Source organism: Rattus norvegicus, chromosome 6, assembly GCF_021556685.1.
Source record: "Rattus norvegicus strain SHRSP/BbbUtx chromosome 6, alternate assembly SHRSP_T2T, whole genome shotgun sequence".
NCBI lineage: Eukaryota > Metazoa > Chordata > Mammalia > Rodentia > Muridae > Rattus > Rattus norvegicus.
The window spans coordinates 95,666,138-95,686,490 of NC_141539.1; the positions used below are offsets into that span (position 1 = coordinate 95,666,138).

Genomic DNA, 20,353 nt, shown 5'->3' on the forward strand with positions numbered 1-20,353 from the left:
GAGGAACAGCCACACTGCAGGTTTAACATGAAGCTCAAGGTTTATGGGTCACAGTTTGAATCGTGTCAGCTAGACTGTGCTGGACTTCAGCTAAGCGTCAAAACCAGGGAAAGGGGCCTTAGATGACCTGTCAGCTAACCCATCACTCTTTAGAGGTGGAATGACTCATACCACGTCTCACCGTAAGGACCGTGCCACATGGGAGCTTCTCCAGACCTGGCTGCACGGAGCAGTGCAGGTTTTGCCCTGCAGGGGAGAACATAGGGCTGGAGCCCAGGCCTTCTCATTCTAGTCTGCCTGGAGGCTCAGTGCCTCGAGGATAATGGCCCTGTTCTGATTCATCCACACTGCTCTCTGACTCTCGCATGGTCCAACCTGTCGGTCAAAATGGATCTGTAGCAAGGTGAAGTCTCAATTCCTCCTTCCCCCTCTGCCTGTGTGCCCTCCATGCTGAGCTATTGGGATTTCTCTTTTCCCCTCTCTGCATCTATCTTGTCTTCCTCCTGTCTAGGATGGCCAGTGAGATGTTGGATTGCAAATGCTGAGTGGGTATCTTTAATATTTTTAAAATTATTTATTTTATGTAAATTGGTGATTTGACTGCATGTATGTTTGTGTGAGAGTGTCAGATCCCCTGAAACAGGAGTTACAGACAGTTGTGGGCTACCATGTGGGTACTGGGAATTGAACCCTGGTCCTCTGGAATTACATACAGTCAGTGCTCTTAATGCCTGAGCCATCTCTCCAGCCCATTTGAGGGCCTCTTAATTTGTTGTTGTTTCCTCTGTTTATGCTTTTCCTTTCTCTCTGCAGTTTCCCTCCCTCTGCATCTTCTCCCCCAGCAAGTAAATATCCTCAGAACCATCCAATCTTCACCAAAAACAGTGTCGAAGTTCTGAGATTGAGTGCTTTGGTCCACCCTGGGAAGCACTTAACAAGAAGCCCAGGATTTTTTTTTTCTTTTCTTTTTTTCAGAGCTGGGGACCGAACCCAGGGCCTTGCGCTTGCTAGGCAAGCGCTCTACCACTGAGCAAAATCCCCAACCCCGAACCCCAGGATTTTGATCTCACTGAGAGACCCAGTGATGAACCAAGAGCTGGAAAAGGATGCAGATGCTCTCATGTTTCCCTGAAGGACAAAGGACATTTTCATGGTTCCAGACAAAGCTCATTAAAAAGGTGGTAGTGGATGATAAAATTACAAGAATTTAAAATAAGAGTATATCATCATCGGCCCTGTTGTAATGAAGTACTACTTTCAACAGCAAATTCCATCTATGTATAATCTTGGAAATGTTTAGATATAGTGACCAAAGATCCCCTGACATACTGCCCCGTAAGCTCACAAAAGGAAGGGCCCTGATAGTTTGAAGAGTATATAAAAGAGGCAGGGAAGTGAAATGGTAAGATGAGGGGTTTTGTTTGTTTTTTCTAAGACAGGGTTTCTCTGTACAAGCCTGGCTGTCTGGGAACTCACTCTGTAGACCAGGCTGGCCTCAAACTCAGAGATCCACCTGCCTCTGCCCCCCGAATGCTGGGATTACAAAGGTGAGCACCTCCACTGGCTGGTTAATGGAAGTTATTTTTTAAGTTAGCATGTATTCATTTTATACAGTGATAGGTTTCAAAAGATGTTTCCATTACCCCTCCCCCCGGGGTCCTTCCTGTATCTAGCTATTATTATTTCTCTTTTCATGTCACAGACACATATGATTTCATTCATATATATATATATATATATACACACACACACACACATGCATATATACATGCACATACATATATATATGAAATCTAGGGAGCACATATTAGAGAAAATGTGGTATATGTCTTTCTGACTTTGGCTTAATCTCACTTAATACAGTAATGTCCAAATTCCTGCCATTTGCATGCAAATGATTTACTTTATGAGTAGATAAAATCTGTGTACGCGCGCGCGCGCGCACACACACACACACACACACACACACACACACACACACACGGAAGGGGGCAGGGACTTTCTTCATTCATTCATTTGCTGACTGCACAGCAAGCTGTCGTCGTGACTGCATGTCTCTAGTATGCTGACCCGGATTCCATTGGGTAGCTTCAAAGCCACTTCCTGGAATCCACACTCTGCTGTTCTCCATTGAGTAACTGCAGAAATTACCTGCGCTTTGCATTTCCTTCCCTTCTGTAAAATGATGGGTGATAGGAAGATGACCTACCCCACAAGGTTCTTGTGCTCATTAGATGAAATGCTGCCAAGACAACCAGCCTGGGTTTTAGCATCCAGTAAGTGGTCAAGCAGCTATAGCTATTCTCAAGAGGAAAGTACCTATAGAAAGATAAATAGGCCTTCTAGAGGTCGCCTTTGTGTACCACTAGCTCATCGGATTTTCTTCTCAGGAAAAGCAGGCAACAAACCTGGTGATCTCTCTTCGAATATTGGGCAGTTTGTGCCGAAGGAAGAGCAGCTGGCCTTTCCCACTGATCACACTAATTGATGGAAAGAAGTTCCCCCACTTCCCTAATTGGGTTTTCCTTTACAGATATCAAACAGTAAATTCGAATATTAAAAATATCCTCTTTATGGTCACTAGTACTGGGTAAAGTACTTCCAAACTTAAGAGTAGCAGAGGACCCTGGTTTCTGCTCACACACCCTGCAGAGATTCCCATGAGCCCTTTTAAAGAAAGCCCCATTGCTAGGATGAGCAGGTGTTTAATACATACACACGCATGCACACACCCCCAGTTCATATACTGTGAGTCAACACTTAATGAGTTTCTGTTATTGGGCTCAAAGTTTAAGATTTTTAAACCATTCGTTCAGAGGAAATTAATAGTCCGAAAGTTTCAGAGGGAGCATTTAAGCCAAAAGGAATTTAATTTAAGCACATTGGTAGGATGTATTTACATCTAAACAGCATGATTACAAATGCAGTGATCGGCCAGCCAGACTCCAGCATGACTCGTGCTGTATCTTTCTGATCTGTTCCTTGGGGCTGGGGGTGCTACCTCACATGACCTGTTCCTGTCTCTGCACTCTGAAAATCTCAGTAAACTTGAGTAAACGGAACACTTCAAAAGTGTACACTAAGCCCAACAGAGAGCAGGCTTTATGAAGTGCTCAGAACTGTGCCAAAGATTGGCTGCAGTTCCTGCCAGAGGCCACCTGGGTAGTGAAATACATGCACATGCACGGGAGAAGGTTTAGATGTTTCTGGGTAAGTGATAAATTGAGCCTCAGCTATCAGGTAATGAGCAGTGCTGGTGCAGCATACATCATCTGTCCCCAGCTCTGGGTGCTGAGACAGTAGGTAGGAAGCTAGTCCGAACTCCATCTCCAGGACCTTCCTGGTATGTGGGAAAAGCATCAAGTATTAGAAGAAAACTAAGATAAAATGGCAGACTGCTCAAATTCAGTCATTCATTTAAGGTAAATGAAACCAGCATATACCAGGTTGTGTTGTAGGCCTCAGAGATACGCAAGTAAACAGACTAGAGAAAAAAGGCCCCACCTTTGTGTTTGCTATTAAGAGATAAACAGTAAGTAGAATACATTTTATGTGATAGGAGAAGGTCAGGACTATGAAACAAAAGGAGGTCAAGGGACTGGAGAAATGCTGGTGCAGGGAGATGGGGACATTCCTGCTAGAGGTACAGACACTGTTATTGGCCTTAATAAGTTCACAGTGAGTTGAGAATGCTGGGAGTTGGGAGTCTGCTTAAATGCACCTGCCTGACTGAACAGTACAGCTCAGCTGCACAGTGCTGGGGAGTGTCAGAGGTGTCTTGTCATCGTGTGTGCTGCTCAACATCAGGAGAATTGGCCTGAAGACCACTAGCCCAGGAAACGCCAAAAGCCAAGGTTTGAAACATGATTTTATTGTGTATGAATTTTTACATTACAGTAAACAACAATACCCCTCATTATCTGCAGTGTAATTTAGAAAGATTGGAAAAGTGAAGGAGCAGGAGTTGGTGAGAACCATGCAGAAGGTCTGAACAAAGCATTCCAGCAGGGGAGGGGGCCAGGGGAAGGGATGGTGCAGGCTCAGGTAGGATGTGTCTAAGAGGGCTAAGAGTAGAGGAAGTCTGAGAGCTCCGGTGACTCATCAGGTAGGGCCTGCCCAGGCTATTAGAAGGACTCTGGCTTTTACTGAGTAAAGTAGGGGAGCTGTGAGTGTTTTGACCAAATGGGGAAGCGCTTTAGACTGTTGTTTGATGGGAGTGCTAGCTGGAGGGGAAGCAGAGGATACAGGAGTTGTCAGAGGTAGAAATGGGGTGCCAGTTAACCACCACTGTCAGTAATCCACCTGGGAGAAATAGGCAAGAAATCTCTGAGAAACAGTAGTGGTCTGACCACCTATCTAAGCACTGAGCTCAGGCAATCAGGGTCACACCAAAGCCTTTTGCTTCGTTGTGCCAGTGCTCGAGATGGGCAGGATTCTCAGAAGCTGCGCTGTGTAGTGTCTGCCTTCCAAGTGGAGAAGCTGAAGAAGTGCTTGGCTGTATGTGAGTCTGGAGCCCAGGGGAAGGGTCCAGAGTTTGGTTGGCAATTGCTAACAGGATGTAGATCAGACAACTTGTGTAGACAGAGAAAGACACATGAACCAAACCTTGGGACAGATAATTATTTATAGTTAGTAGAGAAGAAAAGAAACAATCCATGCATTAAGAGGCATTAAACCAAAGAACTTCCACACATATTTCCAGGGAGTGGCTTCTTCTTTGAGTAGTGATATTGTTACCAACACCATCGACCACACCATGAGTAGAGGAACTGAGTTGTTTTTCCATCTGTGATGATGCACAACAGGGTCCATGTTGGGACATGTTATCAACAGATTTGAATTTAGAACAAGCTACCAGAAGAAGGATATAGCTGGGGATGCTCCTGAAGTCAAGTAAAGAAAATGTCTCCAGGAGGAGGGAGAGAATGAGTGATGTCACACATTGCTCTGAGGTCAAGTGGGGTAAGGTTGGAGAGTCATTCTTTGGACTCTTGAAGTCCTTCTAGAGCAAGGCAAAAGTTGTGGTAATAGCAGGGGCAGGGACAAAAGCCCAGTTGGAGAGGGTCTCAAGAAAATGAAGACTACACAAGATAATTATTGTTTGTAATTCTGTGGCTTATACAACATTTAATGTTGGTTGTGTATATATTTTAATATGGCGTAGGATTTCAGAAATTGGGTTGTTGGGAGCCATGAGGGCTTCAAGGCTCCCCTTTTAGTTATCACTAGTAATTGTCTGGTTTGCAGATTGTATGCAGTCTACTTATTTTGAAATAGGAAAACCCTTCTGATGCAGTTTTGAAGTTGCAAGTTGAATGTCTTTTACTAATGACTATGCTGAAATCACTTTACACAAGACTGTTTTGTTCGTCCAACAGTCTGTTCTTGAATTCAGTATATGAGGTTTTTTTTGTTTGTTTTTTGTTTTTTTTAATAAGAAAAGAGCTGTGTGCTTTCAGGTGGCATTTTCTGGAATGGTGGTAGGTATAGGGTGTCCCAGCTCTGCATAGGACCCAGCAGCCTGGAAGTCCTCATTCACAGAATGGATTAGGGGAATGGGTTCTCAAGGGTCAAGACAAACTTCTCTGTAGTGTGCTTATTCCATACTTTGTTAATGGTTTTCATGATGATCCTTATTTCTAAGCATGTGATTAAGCAATTTTTATAATTCTATAATTCTGTATCTTATATCATAATTGGACACCAAGAATTTTCTCTTCCTGGAATTGTCTTTAATTATAATGCTAATTTTATGTAATACTGTCATCAAAGTGAATAAACACGTCTCTGATACTAATTATCTTTTCTTTCTCTAAGCTTATTAAATACTAATACTTAGGCTTTGAATGTGCAAGGATTTTTTTGGAGCATTAAAAGCTTAAGAGTGATTTGGGAGAGTTAAGACTTGGTTACACGTATTTGAATATTGTTTGGTAATAAAAGATTCCTTACAAAGTCACTAATCATAGAGAAATGCCAGAAAGGGTAAAGACTTCGTTGGCAGTGGGCGAGATGGCTCACGTTTTTTGAACAGTGGAGCGACACTGATTATAGCCTATTTCTAGTGGCTGTGGTGCAGGCGTCTAATGTCAACATTCTCTTAGTGTCTGCCCAGTCAACACTTTTTTATTACCATTTTGCATGTTTTTTCAGCTGAAGTTTACAAGTCACTCTGAAGTTAGTTGGCTATAATTGACCTGTAATAGAAGAGCACACAAGACCAGTGTGGAATGATTCTGCAGTGCAGTATTTTCCATGGCGGGTGCTGTGGTGGGCCAGACTTTAAGCAGATTTCGAAGTCAGCGTTAGGTCTCTTCTGTCAGCGTCTGTAGGATGCTATCCAGATTTCTTAGCATGGGATTTTTCATGCCAAACCAAAGCTGCATGCCCGAGGCCCACCAGCAAGACTGGCTGTAGACATAATTTAGCTTTTAACACTTTTGGTTGCCAACATCTAAAATTTGGGGAAATTGACGTTTTAAAAAATTTTATTTTATGCCTTCCCTTGAAAAGTCAGAAGTCCTGGCAGTGACCTGTTGGCAGAGCGTAAGAGTTTCCTTCTTTGTGTGGGAAGCCCTGCAGGGCCCAGCAGAGAGCCAGTGTCCACCCCAGCTGGACTTGTGGGGCTTTCCACTGTAGCTTGCTCCATCCACAAGGCTGTGCGTTTGCTGGATGTGTGTTCTAACTAGTTGTTTTCTTCCCAGTGTCGTTTCAGAACGTCAGAGGTCTAGTTAAATGGTCTTCCCCATCATCCTGTCTGACACATTAACACCAGGCCGCTTCCTCTTCTGGGCTCTCTCTCCAGAAGCTGGGCTCTGTGCTGATGTTGTTCCTCACAGCTGAAACCTGGCACCTACCACTTCACATAGACACTGTCACATGCATAACCCCGCTCACCCCACTCACTCCAGCCCCCTAGTCATTTCTTGAAAGCAAAGACCATACAATTTACTAGTACCAAGAAAGTTTATTTTAGATTTACTAGATTAGCTGTTTTGATTTAGTTTCTAGTATATAGTACTCTATAATTACACTGGTGGAATAGAACTAGAATTCTGTAAAATCTCCCTCAAATTGTACTTTCTAGATATATTATTCCCTGTCCTAGCCTCTGCATAACCTGCTGGGAATCCATTCACTGATCCTTCAGCTGCCTTCCATGTTCTGTCCTACTGTATCACTGTGTGGTGTTTCCAGATAAACGAGCCATATTGCTTATAGTTTGGGGGCTGGAGTGGGGCTATGCTTCATCTTAATGATGAACACCGTCACAAACCTAAGTTTTTCATCCATTTGACAAATAATGTGTACATTATGATGCCCACTCCTACAAATCGTATCTTCTAGCAAGAAAGATAAGATTGATTGGTTGGTTGATTGATTATTTATTTATTTATTTGGTTTTTTCAAGACAGGGTCTCTCTGTGTAGCTCTAGCTATCCTTGTACTCTCCCTGTAGACCAGGCTGGTCTCAAACTCAAAGATCCACCTGCCTCTGCCTTCCAGGTTTTTTTTGTTTTTTATAGACAGGATCTCACTGGCCGTCCTAGTCTAGTTCACCATGTGTACCAGGTTAATCTTGAGCTCAGAAGTCATCAATCTGTCCCTTCTGGTGCACACCTGTAATCCCAGCACCTGGAGGCAGAGGCAGGAGGATCTCTGTGAGTTCCAGGCCAGCCTGGTCTACATAGAGAGTCTCAGGACAGCTAGGCTACACAGAGAAACTCCATCTTCAAAATAAACCAGTAAAAGAACAAAAGTATACAGTGAGATCCTAGAGCGGGTTCTCTGAGTGTCTAGGAGGGGCAGAAGAGGGATGCCACAGTGACCAGTCTCTGAACTCCACATCCTTCCTTTCTGTTCTCCAACAGCAGGCTTTAAAATAATCAGAATATAAAAACACACACTTTGGGAGGAAATTAATGAAGATTTAATTTCTGTACCTGTCAGAATCAGGGGGTGGGGTTTGAATGTTTAAAAAGGGAAAAACAAATTTCCAGAGAGATTTCTTTGGCTGTTGTCATCGGAACTGTGTGAATAATACTTTATGATGCCAGGATTTGTTTGGTGATTCAATCTGTTTTCAATCAAGTGAAAGACAAAAAGAAAATTAGGCTGAAAATGTAAGACAGCTAATTTGCAAAGTAACATTTTTATGAATCTGTTCACTATTCCAAAGACATTGACAGTAAGGACTTTTCTCAGCACCCCTCCCCCATGAGACTCGGGCTCCCTTTACTTAATGAGTTCAGCCGCATAACTGAAGAGTGCCAGTATTTTCCCATCTGATTTCTTTGGGGGAGGCCCATGGAGAGGAATCAGCTGTGAAGTCTTCACCATAACCGGAAATTTCTCATGGTTTTCTTCCAAAGAGAAGGAGTTCTCCGCTTAACCAAACCTATATGAATACAGTGTTAAAGTTGATTTTTTTCATAGTAAGTTGAAGTCAGCTTCAACGTGCCAGTTTGACATCTTTTTTAAGGAATTCAAGTTACCCATAGAAGGAGATTTTAAAAAAATAATAATAGTAACATTTTAAGGAGTACTACTTCAAACAAACCCAAGATTTTCAAATGTAACATTAAAAATATTTTTTTCAAAAATCAAATTAAGAAACAGTTCCCTCTCACACACACATAAATGTCTAGTGCCTGAAATTTACAGTATATTCTAATTAAATACATTTAAAATAAAGCCTCTCTAATCACAAGAGTTCATTTTCTGAGCCTACTTTCATTTTAGACATCTGAAAAAAGGACATTTAGATGATTTCTAACTCACTGCATTATTTGCTTTTACAGGTGCCTAGAGAAACATAAAAAAGAAATTTCCATGAAGTCATAGCATAAAACCTGGTCCAGAAAGCTAATGGAAGTGACCCAAGATAGAGTATGAGAAGTATGGTGTTAGGAACTTGGGAATCAGAATGTTACAGAGAGAGATCTAAATTAATATATTTAATGTATGTCTTAGTTAGGGTTTTAATGCTATGAACAGACACCGTGACCAAGGCAACTCTTATAAAGGACAACATTTATTTGGGGCTGGTCAGAGGTTCAGTCCAGTATCATCAAGGCAGGAGCATGGCAGCATCCAAGCAGACGTGGGACTGGAGGACTGAGCGGAAGGCAGCTAGGATGAGGGTCTTAAAGCCCACACCCTCAGTGACACACCTACTCCAAGGCCACACCTACACAGGCCAAGCATATACAGACCATCACAATATATAATCTATTTTTTGTTGAATAGACATTGCAGTAACATTTTAAATTGCCTAAGAGATTGGAAAAGCTATGAAATTTTGTTTGAGAGCTTGGGGGTGCTGCCTTGGGGTCAGCCAAGTTGCGTTTTGGGGTACCCCAGTCCTGGTAGGATGGTGTGGTGGTGACTCCTGTGTGTGTTTTGTGGTGTAGCACAGTGATACTGTTGAGAGGTCTGTGTGGCATTGCAGGTAGGTAGCAAGCAGCTTGACAACAGGTCGATCCTAGATCCTGGCCTCTGCATCTTGACTCCTTCCCTGCCACCTGGAACACAGCTGGGTCTTGACCTGTGTCCAGCAGTGTCACTGGGACTTTGTTCCTTCTGGCAGTGTGAGGTCGCTCAACTAGCACTTGGGTTTACACCTTTAGCAAATCACCTTGTGACCTACTGACCTATAAGTTGAACAAACAACTCCAGAGAGTGTGTTCTAAGTCTGACATATGAGTAAAATCTGTGGTCTCCTAACAGCAATACATATTCTGCTCTTAATATTTGACAAATATTGAAAAAAATAGAAACTTTGTTCCTTAAATATTCAAAAGTCTCTAAGTAGAGGCTGAGCATTTACAACTGCCAAGGAGCAGAAATGTCTCAAAGACCGCTGCATCACCGAAGCCCACAAGAGCTGGGAACGGGAAAATTGACCTGGAAGGGTTAATGAGTGGACACCTCTATCTTGTGCAGTCAGAGCCCAGCAGAGCTCAGTACTCTTTAAGGACTGTGCTTTCCTACCACTAATCACCTTGTTTGATAAAATCATTACAGTATTTGAAAACTGGGGCACAACATTTTTATCCCTACACACACACACACACACACAAACACACAAACACACACACACACACACAGACTTTTTTTTTTTTTTTTGAGGTAGGTTCTCACTGCATAGCCTTGGCTAGCCTGAAAACACCACTCATGTTAGAGCTAGCCTCTGACATGCCACAATCCTGCCTCAACCTCCCAAGTCCTTTTGGTACCTTAAAAAATCAATTTTAGTTTCTGCCAGATACTAGCAACTTATTTTCCTCAGCTCACGTTGGTTTTACCAGAGAGTTTAATTTCAGTCTAACTGAAGTCCACCTTTTAACTCATTTTTCTGCTTTTCACAATGGCTTCAAGTCAGCACAGAGATTCAGATCATTGACCTTTTAACCATAAAAAGCAAAGTCCTGCGTAAAACTTTACACTGAGGATCCTTTGTTGAATGCAGCTGTCACCTTGTTACTTAAATGAACCGACTAAAAAAGGAGTCTAAAATGAAGTGTTTTGAAATGATTATACATTGAAGGATTAGACATTAAGTTCAGGAACTTGATCTACTCTTTACAACTTCATAAAAACTGGAATGCAGAAGGCTATGAAGCCCATGAGATAATTTAACCACTGTTCTGGGGAAGTATTTCTACCACATACCTTCTATGAGAGATTCACTCACAGATCACTTTGAGAATGAAAACATGGATGACTCTTCTCAACATTTGTTTGTGTGCCAGAGATTTTGCTGAAATTCAGAGATGAGCCTAGCACAGGTCAACCCGAGAGCAGAGGGAAGAAAGTTTACACAACGCTACATACAACTGCTCTCCTGTTTTTGTTTGACAAGAAATTATCTTTTGTTTGTTCAGAATCTTTGCTCAGTGGTAACTTTGAGTCTTTGTCTTATGAAGTTGCTGGTGTCCTGCCTTTTGGGGTTCTGAGCTGAAGTGGAACCCAGTGTTGGACAAAAGCCAAAAGACTGATGATCTCCAGCCTTGTAACTTACTCTAAGTATACTGGGGACTAGAAGTTCATGGCTTCTGGAAACTTAACAATCTCTTGCTTATCCTGTGGCTGAAAACCTGCCGCTGGCTTCTTTAACTCTTCGTGTATAATTAAGTGCTGGGGAAACTTAACTCTACAAGAATTCTGAACAGATAAAAGATAGGGTTTTTTTGTTACTGTTCTGTGCTTCAATAAGCACTTAAAAAAAAACTTGACTCTGAATACTTAAATAAACACTGGGGGAATTACAAAAAGGATTTATTGCTAATGCTCCTTTCTCTGGCGAGTCAGCCAGTAGCCCCTTGCTGGACATGTGAGAGACTTGGAGCTTGTTAGCTTTTTTTGAATTTGAGAGAAAAAGAAAGGAAAGGAAGTCACTCACACAGAGAACACACACACAGTGGGTGAAGTGAAAAATGGCTGCACCACCTTTCTCTATTGCTTTCAGCCTTATAGCTTTTAGACAAAAAGTTCTATGTAATCTCATAGATAAATGTTTCATAAAAGGGGAGTTACAGATACAGAAAGGTGTCAATAACAAGTTCAAAGCAGTGTTTCATCCTGTAAGCTCATTACAAGTTCAAAGCAACAATTTTTACATGGCCTTGCCTTTTCATGGTGCACACCTGTGGCTTCATCCTTAGAACTGAATGTTTCTCCTTAAACACAAATTTGTCTCAAGCCTATTTGTCTTTTTAGTGTAATTATGAAAGCTCATTGTATTTCTTATTATGCAGCCTTTACTTCCTATTATAATGAGTGGGCACATTCTATTCTTGATTCTAACTTCATTCTATCTTTCTAGCAAAACAACTAAAACCATCTCTCAAAACTTTCTTCCTAAGATCATTTGAATCAAATCAGGAATTTCTATAAAGTTATCAATTCATCTATACGGTTTTTCAGTCATGAAAGTTCATCTTTATGTTGATCTACAGGGAGTCTGCTCAGTAGGATGGGCTGATGCCTGGGAATCCTTACACTATGCAGTAGTGTGACAGGAAAGGCAGATCAGCTGCAAGAAGCAATCCTGAGATGAATTCTTGGGGCCTTGCCTCTCAGAGCTCACTGATCACAGACCATGCAGAGATGACGGGCCATCTCCAAGAAGGTCACCTTCTAGCCTTGGGCTTTCCTGGATGGCTCCTGACATTCCTGACATGCAGTGGATTTTTTTTCTTTTTTGTCTCACAAAATCACCACAACTTCCTGCATTTCAGTTCTAAGGTTGAGTTTAAAGCTCAGGGTTTAAAATGAAGCCCTGGGTTTACCAGTTGAGTCAATTTTACATTGTATTCGTTCATATATTTCATATATTACAAGAGGTTTGAGTTAATAACTGGTACTTAACACTAGTGGATATACAGATTAATTTTTAAACATTTTAGCTTTCCTGTGACAAATTGCATGCATGAAAAATAATGTTTACTAATTATAAGTAGATAATTGAGCCTTGGCAAATGTATTTGCTCAGTGACCAACAAAACAACTAGAGAGGATCTTTGTCGGGACCAAATGTTTACTCTGGCCCCAGTTTAACTAACACCCCCCTCCATTCCTTCTTTCACCTTGTTTTTATACATGGTTTCTTCTGTCCTTTAGTGTAGGGATTTTGGTGAACATGTTCATGAGTGATTTTATTAACACAAAGTTCTCAGTGCTTTGAATTTGTTGCCCATACACTATCTCCTTTTGCCTTCTTGGAGAACATTCAGCTGTCACTGTAGGTTCATTCATTCCCCTGATGATGAAGGGTATCTGCATTGTTTCATTTCGGAGCCATAATAAAGTTACTACGGATATCCACATTCTTCTCCTGTCTTAGTTGCATAGTATACAAATAGGTAACCTTAATAGAAGCTGTCTAATTGTTTTTGTAAAGCACCTTGTGCCATTTCAGGTCATGGGCAATGACCCAAGAGTTCTGCTTGCTCTGAACGCTCACCAAGCCCTGGCACTGTTGGTCTTCTAGGTTCTCTGTGTACGCAGGGTGACTTACCTTGGCTTTTGTTTGTTTCCTAGTGACTAATGATGCTGACCGTCATCTAAGCATGTACTTGTCATCCTCACATGTTCTTAGCCGCAGTAACTGTTCAGAATTATTGGCCATGTTTTTTAAAAGCTGTCAATTTTGTTTAGTTACAAGAGCTGTCTGTGTCATGTGTTTTAGGCTTGTTTAGAAACAGATGTTTAGGGGCTGGGGATTTAGCTCAGTGGTAGAGCGCTTACCTAGGAAGCGCAAGGCCCTGGGTTCGGTCCCCAGCTCCGAAAAAAAGAACCAAAAAAAAAAAAAAAAAAGAAAGAAAGAAAGAAAGAAAGAAACAGATGTTTAATTTTTTTCTGGTTTAAAGATTTCTTCATCTTTAAGGTGACTTTCAAAGGACAAAGTTCTGTGAGGGTTTTTGTCATTGTTTTGGTTGTAATGTTCTTGTTTTGTTGATGTCCTAAGGATGTCACAGAGATCCAAACATTTTCTATAAGTTCAGAATTTTATCTTTTTTAAGTTTAGATCTACAACTCATCATAAGTGAGCTTCTGTATAAGGACAAAGATAATTTTTTCCATGTCATTTCAATACTCTTGATAAAACTGCATTCCCTGTTAAATTATTAACTTTCGTCAAAAGTTAGATAGCTTTATGCAGATTTTAGTCCTGCACTCTTTGTTCTGTTCTGTTGAATATTTCTGGGTTTGTGCAGTTCTGTTGACCTATAAGTTAGATAGCTTTATGCAGATTTTAGTCCTGCACTCTTTGTTCTGTTCTGTTGAATATTTCTGGGTTTGTGCAGTTCTGTTGACCTATACACCTATCCTTAGGCCTGTATAGTACAGCTTTGTCTATCGTATCTTTCACAAGAATTCTGTGAATGAGATAGTAAGACCCACTTTGTTGTTTTCAAAACTATCTTACCTAATTCTGAATCCATTTGTTAATTTTTCATAGAGAAAATACATTGCAAGGTTTTAAAACTTTATTTTTAAATAATTTGAGACCCAATATAAATCCCAAAAAATAGTAGCCTCTACACTTGGAGAAAAAACATCTCATAACTATATAAACTATATAGGCTTTCAAAACCAGGAACTTGACATTAACATGAGACTCTTCACTATAGGCTTAGACTACAGTAAGTATATTTTGTCCTGGGTTTTGGGGGACTGTTTAGGTTTTCATTTACTTTTTCGAAACAGGATTTCTCTGTATAGAGCTGGCTGTCCTGGAAGTTCCTCTGTAGACCAGGCTGGACCCCATCTCAGAGATCTGCCTGCCTCTGTCTCGCGAGTGCTGGGATCAAAGGTGAGCACCACTATATCCAGCCTCATCTTTGCCCTTTATATATTGCTGGATTCAATACACCAAGTTTTGTTAAGGGTTTTTGTTAAATAATGTCCATGAAAGATATTGGTGATTTTGTTTATTTTTTTTATAATGGCAAGGTTTTGGGAAATGCTGCCCTCATAAAAATAATTGGGAAATGAATCTCTTTAATTGCCGGAAAAATCTGTATAGAATTGGCTTTTTTTTTTTTAACTTTAAACATTGATGATAGTTGGAAGGACGACATCTGAACTTGGCATTTTCTTTGTCAGATTTTTCTAGAACTCTGATCTGTGTGATAGATAGTGCTGTTTCAGATTGCCTGTTTCTCCAGGAGGTTCTGGGGGGTTTGTGTCTTTTGAGATGTCTGAACGTTTCAGCCATGTTGTTGAATCTATCAATTTCAATTGTCTGTGTGACTGACCCAGTTATCAGACTTTGAGTTCAGACTCTATTCTAGCCTGGGAGCTACCGTTTGCTCTTCTGAAGATTTGTTTTGAAGCTTGTAAGGTATTTTGAGAGTTGCCTTCAGACCACAGCTATTTCAGAGTAAGCCTTCAGAGTAAGCCCTCTGTTACCACACATGCTAGCAGGCTGTTCTCCCTGGCTAGTGGAAGGAGAGCCATTCCCAAGCCCCAGGAACTTGGGGATTATTTGGCCTATTGCTCTCTGAGGATTCTATCTCTGGCTTTGTGGAGGATTACACACGCGCGCACAGGCACAGGCACCAATCTGTACTTGGCCAGTTATTTCCAGCATGTCCCCCACCCCAAATCTTGGTGCCTCCATATCCTCTTTGGTGTTCTGAGCTGCTCCAAGCCCCAGCTCCCTCTCCCACTGCGACTCAGATCTCAGATCTCATCTCAGTGAGACAGAAATCGGCCAGACACGGTGTTTGTTTTAAATCTTTACAGCTCCTCAGACTAGAAGACACCCCCCTCGTGGAAATGGAGAGCAGAGTCTTCAGAGGCGCTCCATGCCTCGGTTGCTCTTGGGCTGATTTGAGGCCTGGTTCCAGCAAGTCCTCCTCTGCTGTGAAGTCTGTTTATAGGTCACCCAGAGTGTACCTGTCACGCAGTCGCCACAGTAAGACTGAAATGAGGGGCTGCTGCCAGCGTCTCATCACCGAGGTCGATGACCTGGAGTTTCTGTGCATTGGCAGCTTGAGAAACTGCCACCCTTTACCCTCAGAGGAAATCATTCCCAAGTCTTTAAGTAGATTGCGTTCAGTTAGAAGATGGCTTGAGAGATGACTTGTCAGGGGAGTGTCTGGTTGAGACTTGTATCAAAGGTGAAATGACACCAGATAACATTTTGAAACATTATTTGTGAGAAAGAATTCTCACCCAGCTCTCCATACTAGAAAGCTCATCATTACAGGTGATGTGACTTCCTCATTCAGTCCCCATCCCCAGGTGCTGGCCTTTGAACCCCAGTCCTAACAGGAGTTCGCCTCTGAGCCATATCCCTACTCTAGACACCCACCCATCCACCCACCCACCCATCCACCCACCCATCCACCCACCCACCCACCTACCCACCCATCCACCACCCACCTACCCACCCACCCATCCACCCACCCCCCCTACCCACCCACCCACCCATCCACCCACCCATCCACCCACCCACCCATCCATCCATCCATCCATCCATCCATCCATCAAACTGGCCTAGAACTCAGAGATCTGCCTGCCTCTGCCTCCCAAGTACTGGGACTAAAGGCACGCGAGTGAGTGAGTGCGTGCGTGCGTGCGTGCGTGCGTGTATCCATGATTCTTGTATAGTGGTCAGAGTGGGAGTAGGTTTCAGGAATGGGTTCTCCTTCCACTGTGGGATGCCAGGACTGAACTCAGGTTTGTGCATGAAGCTCTTTTACCCACTGAGCCATCTCACTGAATCAACTATTTTTTTTTTTTTTTTTGGTTCTTTTGAGACAGGGTCTCTCTATGTTGATCTGACTGTTGTAGAACTCATTATGTAGATCAGGCTAGCTTCAGACTCAAAGATCTGCCTGCCTTTGACTCTCGAGTGCTGGGACTAAAGGTGTGTGCTAATGTGTTGGCAAGGTGCATGCTTCTACTTAGAGCATTTGAGTGACTTTGCTTCTGACTCAAATGAAATGGTTCTGAGGCCACTAGCAAAAGCTGGGTAGGCTTGTCCCAGTTAGGATTGATGGAGTTGATAGGGTGGCACTGCACCTCTGGTGATGGGCATGGGTCTGCTGTGACAGCTGACTATAGATGAGCCACCCTTCCAGTTTGCCAGGCTGAAAGTCCCTGGCTCATCTGAGGAGTAGTTGCCTTTCCAGTGTGGTCACCGTCTCATGAAAAAAGTACAGAGCTAAGGTGGGGTAGTTTCTGGTTTTGTTTGGCTTGGGCTTTTTAAAACTGTAACCTTCAAGGTTGAGGCATATGGTTCCATTTTTCATGGAAGATTAACCATGTTAGTGCAGGGTAAGGTGTGATTTTGACTTCCTTCCTCCACACCCTTTAAGAACAAGACTGTGTGTCTTTCACAGCATCAGCGGGTGATTACCGTATGAAGGAATGTGCTGTGTGGAGGGAGATGCACATCACACAACCAGGACTCCAGCGATAGGTGAGTCAGAGAGGGGTAACTGGACTAGGCTGTTCCTGACTCACTTTTGCACTCAGTAGGCCTCACATACCACAGGCACAGAGGCTCAACACATAGCTCTGTTTCCATCCCCTTAGAAGAAATGAATAATAATGCCTTTGCCCTCGATTTGCATCTTATTTCGAAACCCCAGTGAAGAAGAGTTAGAGAAATAAGATCTGTGAGTAGGCTTTAGGGGGAGCGGTGCAGAATGCTACCCCACAGGTAAGCCGTTCAAAAATAACATTCCAGCTGGCAGTCCTGTTAGGCTTTGGCAGTTACCTTCCAGAAGCTGAAGGAACTAAACACTAGCTAGCGGGTAAGAGAGACAGCTTCAGGGTGACGCTCCCCTGAGGAGCAAGGCAAGGGCCGGTAGCCTGGCTTCCCCCATCTCCCAACAGCCACTTAACAGTGACACAAACCACCTTGATTTCCACAGAGCAGACCAGCTCATGAATTTGATGACACTTTAGGGACTTTTAACAGAGTCTCGGCTGGGGCAGATGTGTTTTTAATGTGTCTGATAGAGAATCCCTGGGTGAAAGTAGCTTTGGCGAATATTTCGTGGAGCTGTAAAAAATAGGTCATGCATAGAGCAAATGCTTTTATCATTTTTCTTAAGTGCTTTTTAAACTATAAATCACAGTTCCCTCTGTATATGACAGTCTCCAACTTATGTATTCAAAGCAGAATCCCCAAGGGGTGTAAGACAAGACTTCATGGCATTACAAAGCGTTGTTAGAATGTTCTCCTTTGAAGCCTGTAGGTTGTGCTTTTGATCTTTTCTGAAAAGGGTGCCTGTCCCCAAACTGCATGTGCACAGGTCATGTGTGTGTGTGCATGTACACAGCCATACCTTGTGCAACTACCACATGTTTGGGTGTGTCTGTATAATCTCAGTCTCATAGTTAACATATGTAAGGGTAAAAGTTGAATTTCTGGCATGTCAAAGTCTTTCTCCAGTTTTGTATGTTTTCCCATATAATTCTGTGGCTGTCAGTTTTTTTTTTTAAACTCATTTATTAGCACGTGAGTATGTTTAATGTAGTTAAATGCTTCCAAATGTTTCTTAACATTCTATTAAGTTTATAACTATTGTACTTTCCAAGGAGATTTAAAATATCTCATGTCCATTGCTGTTTTTTAAAGCAGGGAAGGAAAGTCCTAGAAGGAAAAACCTAATCCATATTGACAAGGGTCATTTGCTCAAGTGACAGGTTTTTTGCCTGTTAAGTTCCCAAGTTCCACGGCAGTGAAGATTTCTCTGATTGTACTTTGTTACCATGTTTCCATTTAATGTTCTTAGAAACTTAAGACAGGAACACACATGTTGTCACTAAATTGTCTCCTAAGCTTTCATTAACACTGGGTGCCCTTGAGGCTGTTTTCCAGTTTCAAAGCCGTGATAACAATTATCTGGTAGGTGAACTCTTGTATAATAATTTAGAATGTGATAAACTGCATACAGTTCTCAGCGGCTCACATTGTGAAGGGTGGCAAGCTTGTATATCTTTTTAAAAATCGACCGCCAGTGTGTGGTTATTGTTCCATTGGTACTCACTGATTGATTTCACCATCTAAATTGGAAACCCACACATAGGAAAGAGCTTAAAGTGTCTTACATAATTTTAGCTTAAAGTGTCTTACATAATTTTAATGCAATTTTGAGTTTAATTATTTCTTTGCTTCTCTTGGTAGTCTTGCCATGTGTGTCCTATCTTCCTAAATGAATCATTCTTTATTTTTGCCTGGTTTTGAACTTGTTAGTCATAGAGATTGAGTCATATCTTTCTGCTACTTTGATTTTTTTGCATCATTTTTGAGATTTACATCTGTTCATTTTTAGCTGTAGTTCTCCCCTTTTCTCTGTGAGTGGTTTGAATGCTGAATGCTTTGCTCTTGGCAGGGGAGGTCTCTTTCCAACTTGTATGTGTATTGCTATGAAGAGTTATTCCGTGATATGGAAAACATGTGGTATTCCAAAAACAGATAGCAGCTTTTCAAATATTTCATTCAGTCTTTCTTGAGGGCATTCTAATTGTGTTCTCTTTGGACAAAAGAAAGTATTTCAGGAAAGACATCAAAAAAGTTATTATTGTTTTCAAAAAGTGTGTGTGTGTGTGTGTGTGTGTAGACACACACACACACACACACATATGAACACATACCAAATAATGAGAATTTCACAACAAAGTTATCATTTACAAAACCTTAATTCCTGCGTCAGATGGAATTGAGTGCAAGTCCCGTGAATGAAGGAATCAAAGATTTCATTGTAGAAATTAGAAGCAGATGCTTCTCAGTCCAGTGTTTTCCCTGAGAACAGCACTTTTTGTTGGCCGTGTCAGGCCGGAAGTTCATCTTGGTTGAAAGGAATTTTTGTGCCTCGGTGCTAACCCTGATAGGACTTTTGGATGCAGAAAGCGGAGGAAATAAAAGTTTCTGTGCTTTAAAATGTGTGAATTTTTAGCATTGCCCTTGACCTCCCCCACTGATTGCCTACCCAGCCTCACCATCTTGGCTTCCCCAAGGTACTCAATTTTAGTTTTAAAAGTGTATTTCCTTCAGAGGAAGTTGATTCTACCTCTGGATCTAGAAACAAACTTGTTCCTCCTGCTTTTCAATGGGGCATCGTGACCCATGACTCTTAGCTGAGTGTTCTTGTTTGCTAATGTACTCTAGTTCATGAAGTTCCTCTGAGAGACACCGGCCTTCAGTTATCAAGGTGTCAGGAAGAAATTAGGGCCTAGATGACAGTATGTGCTCCTCCATCAAATCCACGTAGCTTTAAACATTCTCCTTATTTTAATGAGTTACGTTGTGTAACAATAGTCAGGATTAGTGTCCCACTTAGCGTATGCCTTAGAGTACCCTACAAATCATGTACTGTACAGAAAGGTGATAGGATACAAGTCATACTACGGTTGGCAAACAACTGGTCAGTCAGTAACCCGTGAACAGTCAGAACCAAGCTCTAGAGTCCAGGTTTCCATGGGGTGGTTTTTTGGCCCTTGCAATTTGGGGACTCCAACCAATGCCCTTTCATTGTGAATGCTTAAATAAAAATTGATGTAACAGGAGTATGGAGTTGAGAATATTGGGGAATGTGTTTAGAGGAAAAGACAAGATGTAACCATTTTGTCTATAACTCTTGTAGATGTTCAAAAAAAGGCTGTGGTCAGTACTTGATACCCATGGGGGAAAGAAAGGATTTATTTGTTTGCTTACTTGCTTGTTTGTTAGTGTTTGAGACAGGGTCTCACTCAGTGGCCAGGCTGCCCTGTAATTCACTGTGTATAGCTCAGGCTGGACCGAAACACTCAGCAGTCCTCCTGCCTCAGCCTACTGAGTGTTAGGATTACAGTTATGTGCCAAAGGCTGTTTAAGAAGCCTAAG

General features: G+C 42.0%; 1 protein-coding gene across 7 annotated transcripts in view; it reads left to right on the forward strand.

Moving 5' to 3' along the window:
* Frmd6 (FERM domain containing 6) overlaps positions 1-20,353 on the forward strand; it is a 73,570-nt gene that overhangs the window by 5,557 nt on the left and 47,660 nt on the right. For 2 of the 7 annotated variants that reach the window (NM_001399292.1, XM_087552345.1), the window contains 1 exon segment: positions 16,860-16,939. The gene's annotated coding sequence lies outside the window, so the exon portion shown is untranslated. 7 annotated transcript variants of the gene reach the window in all.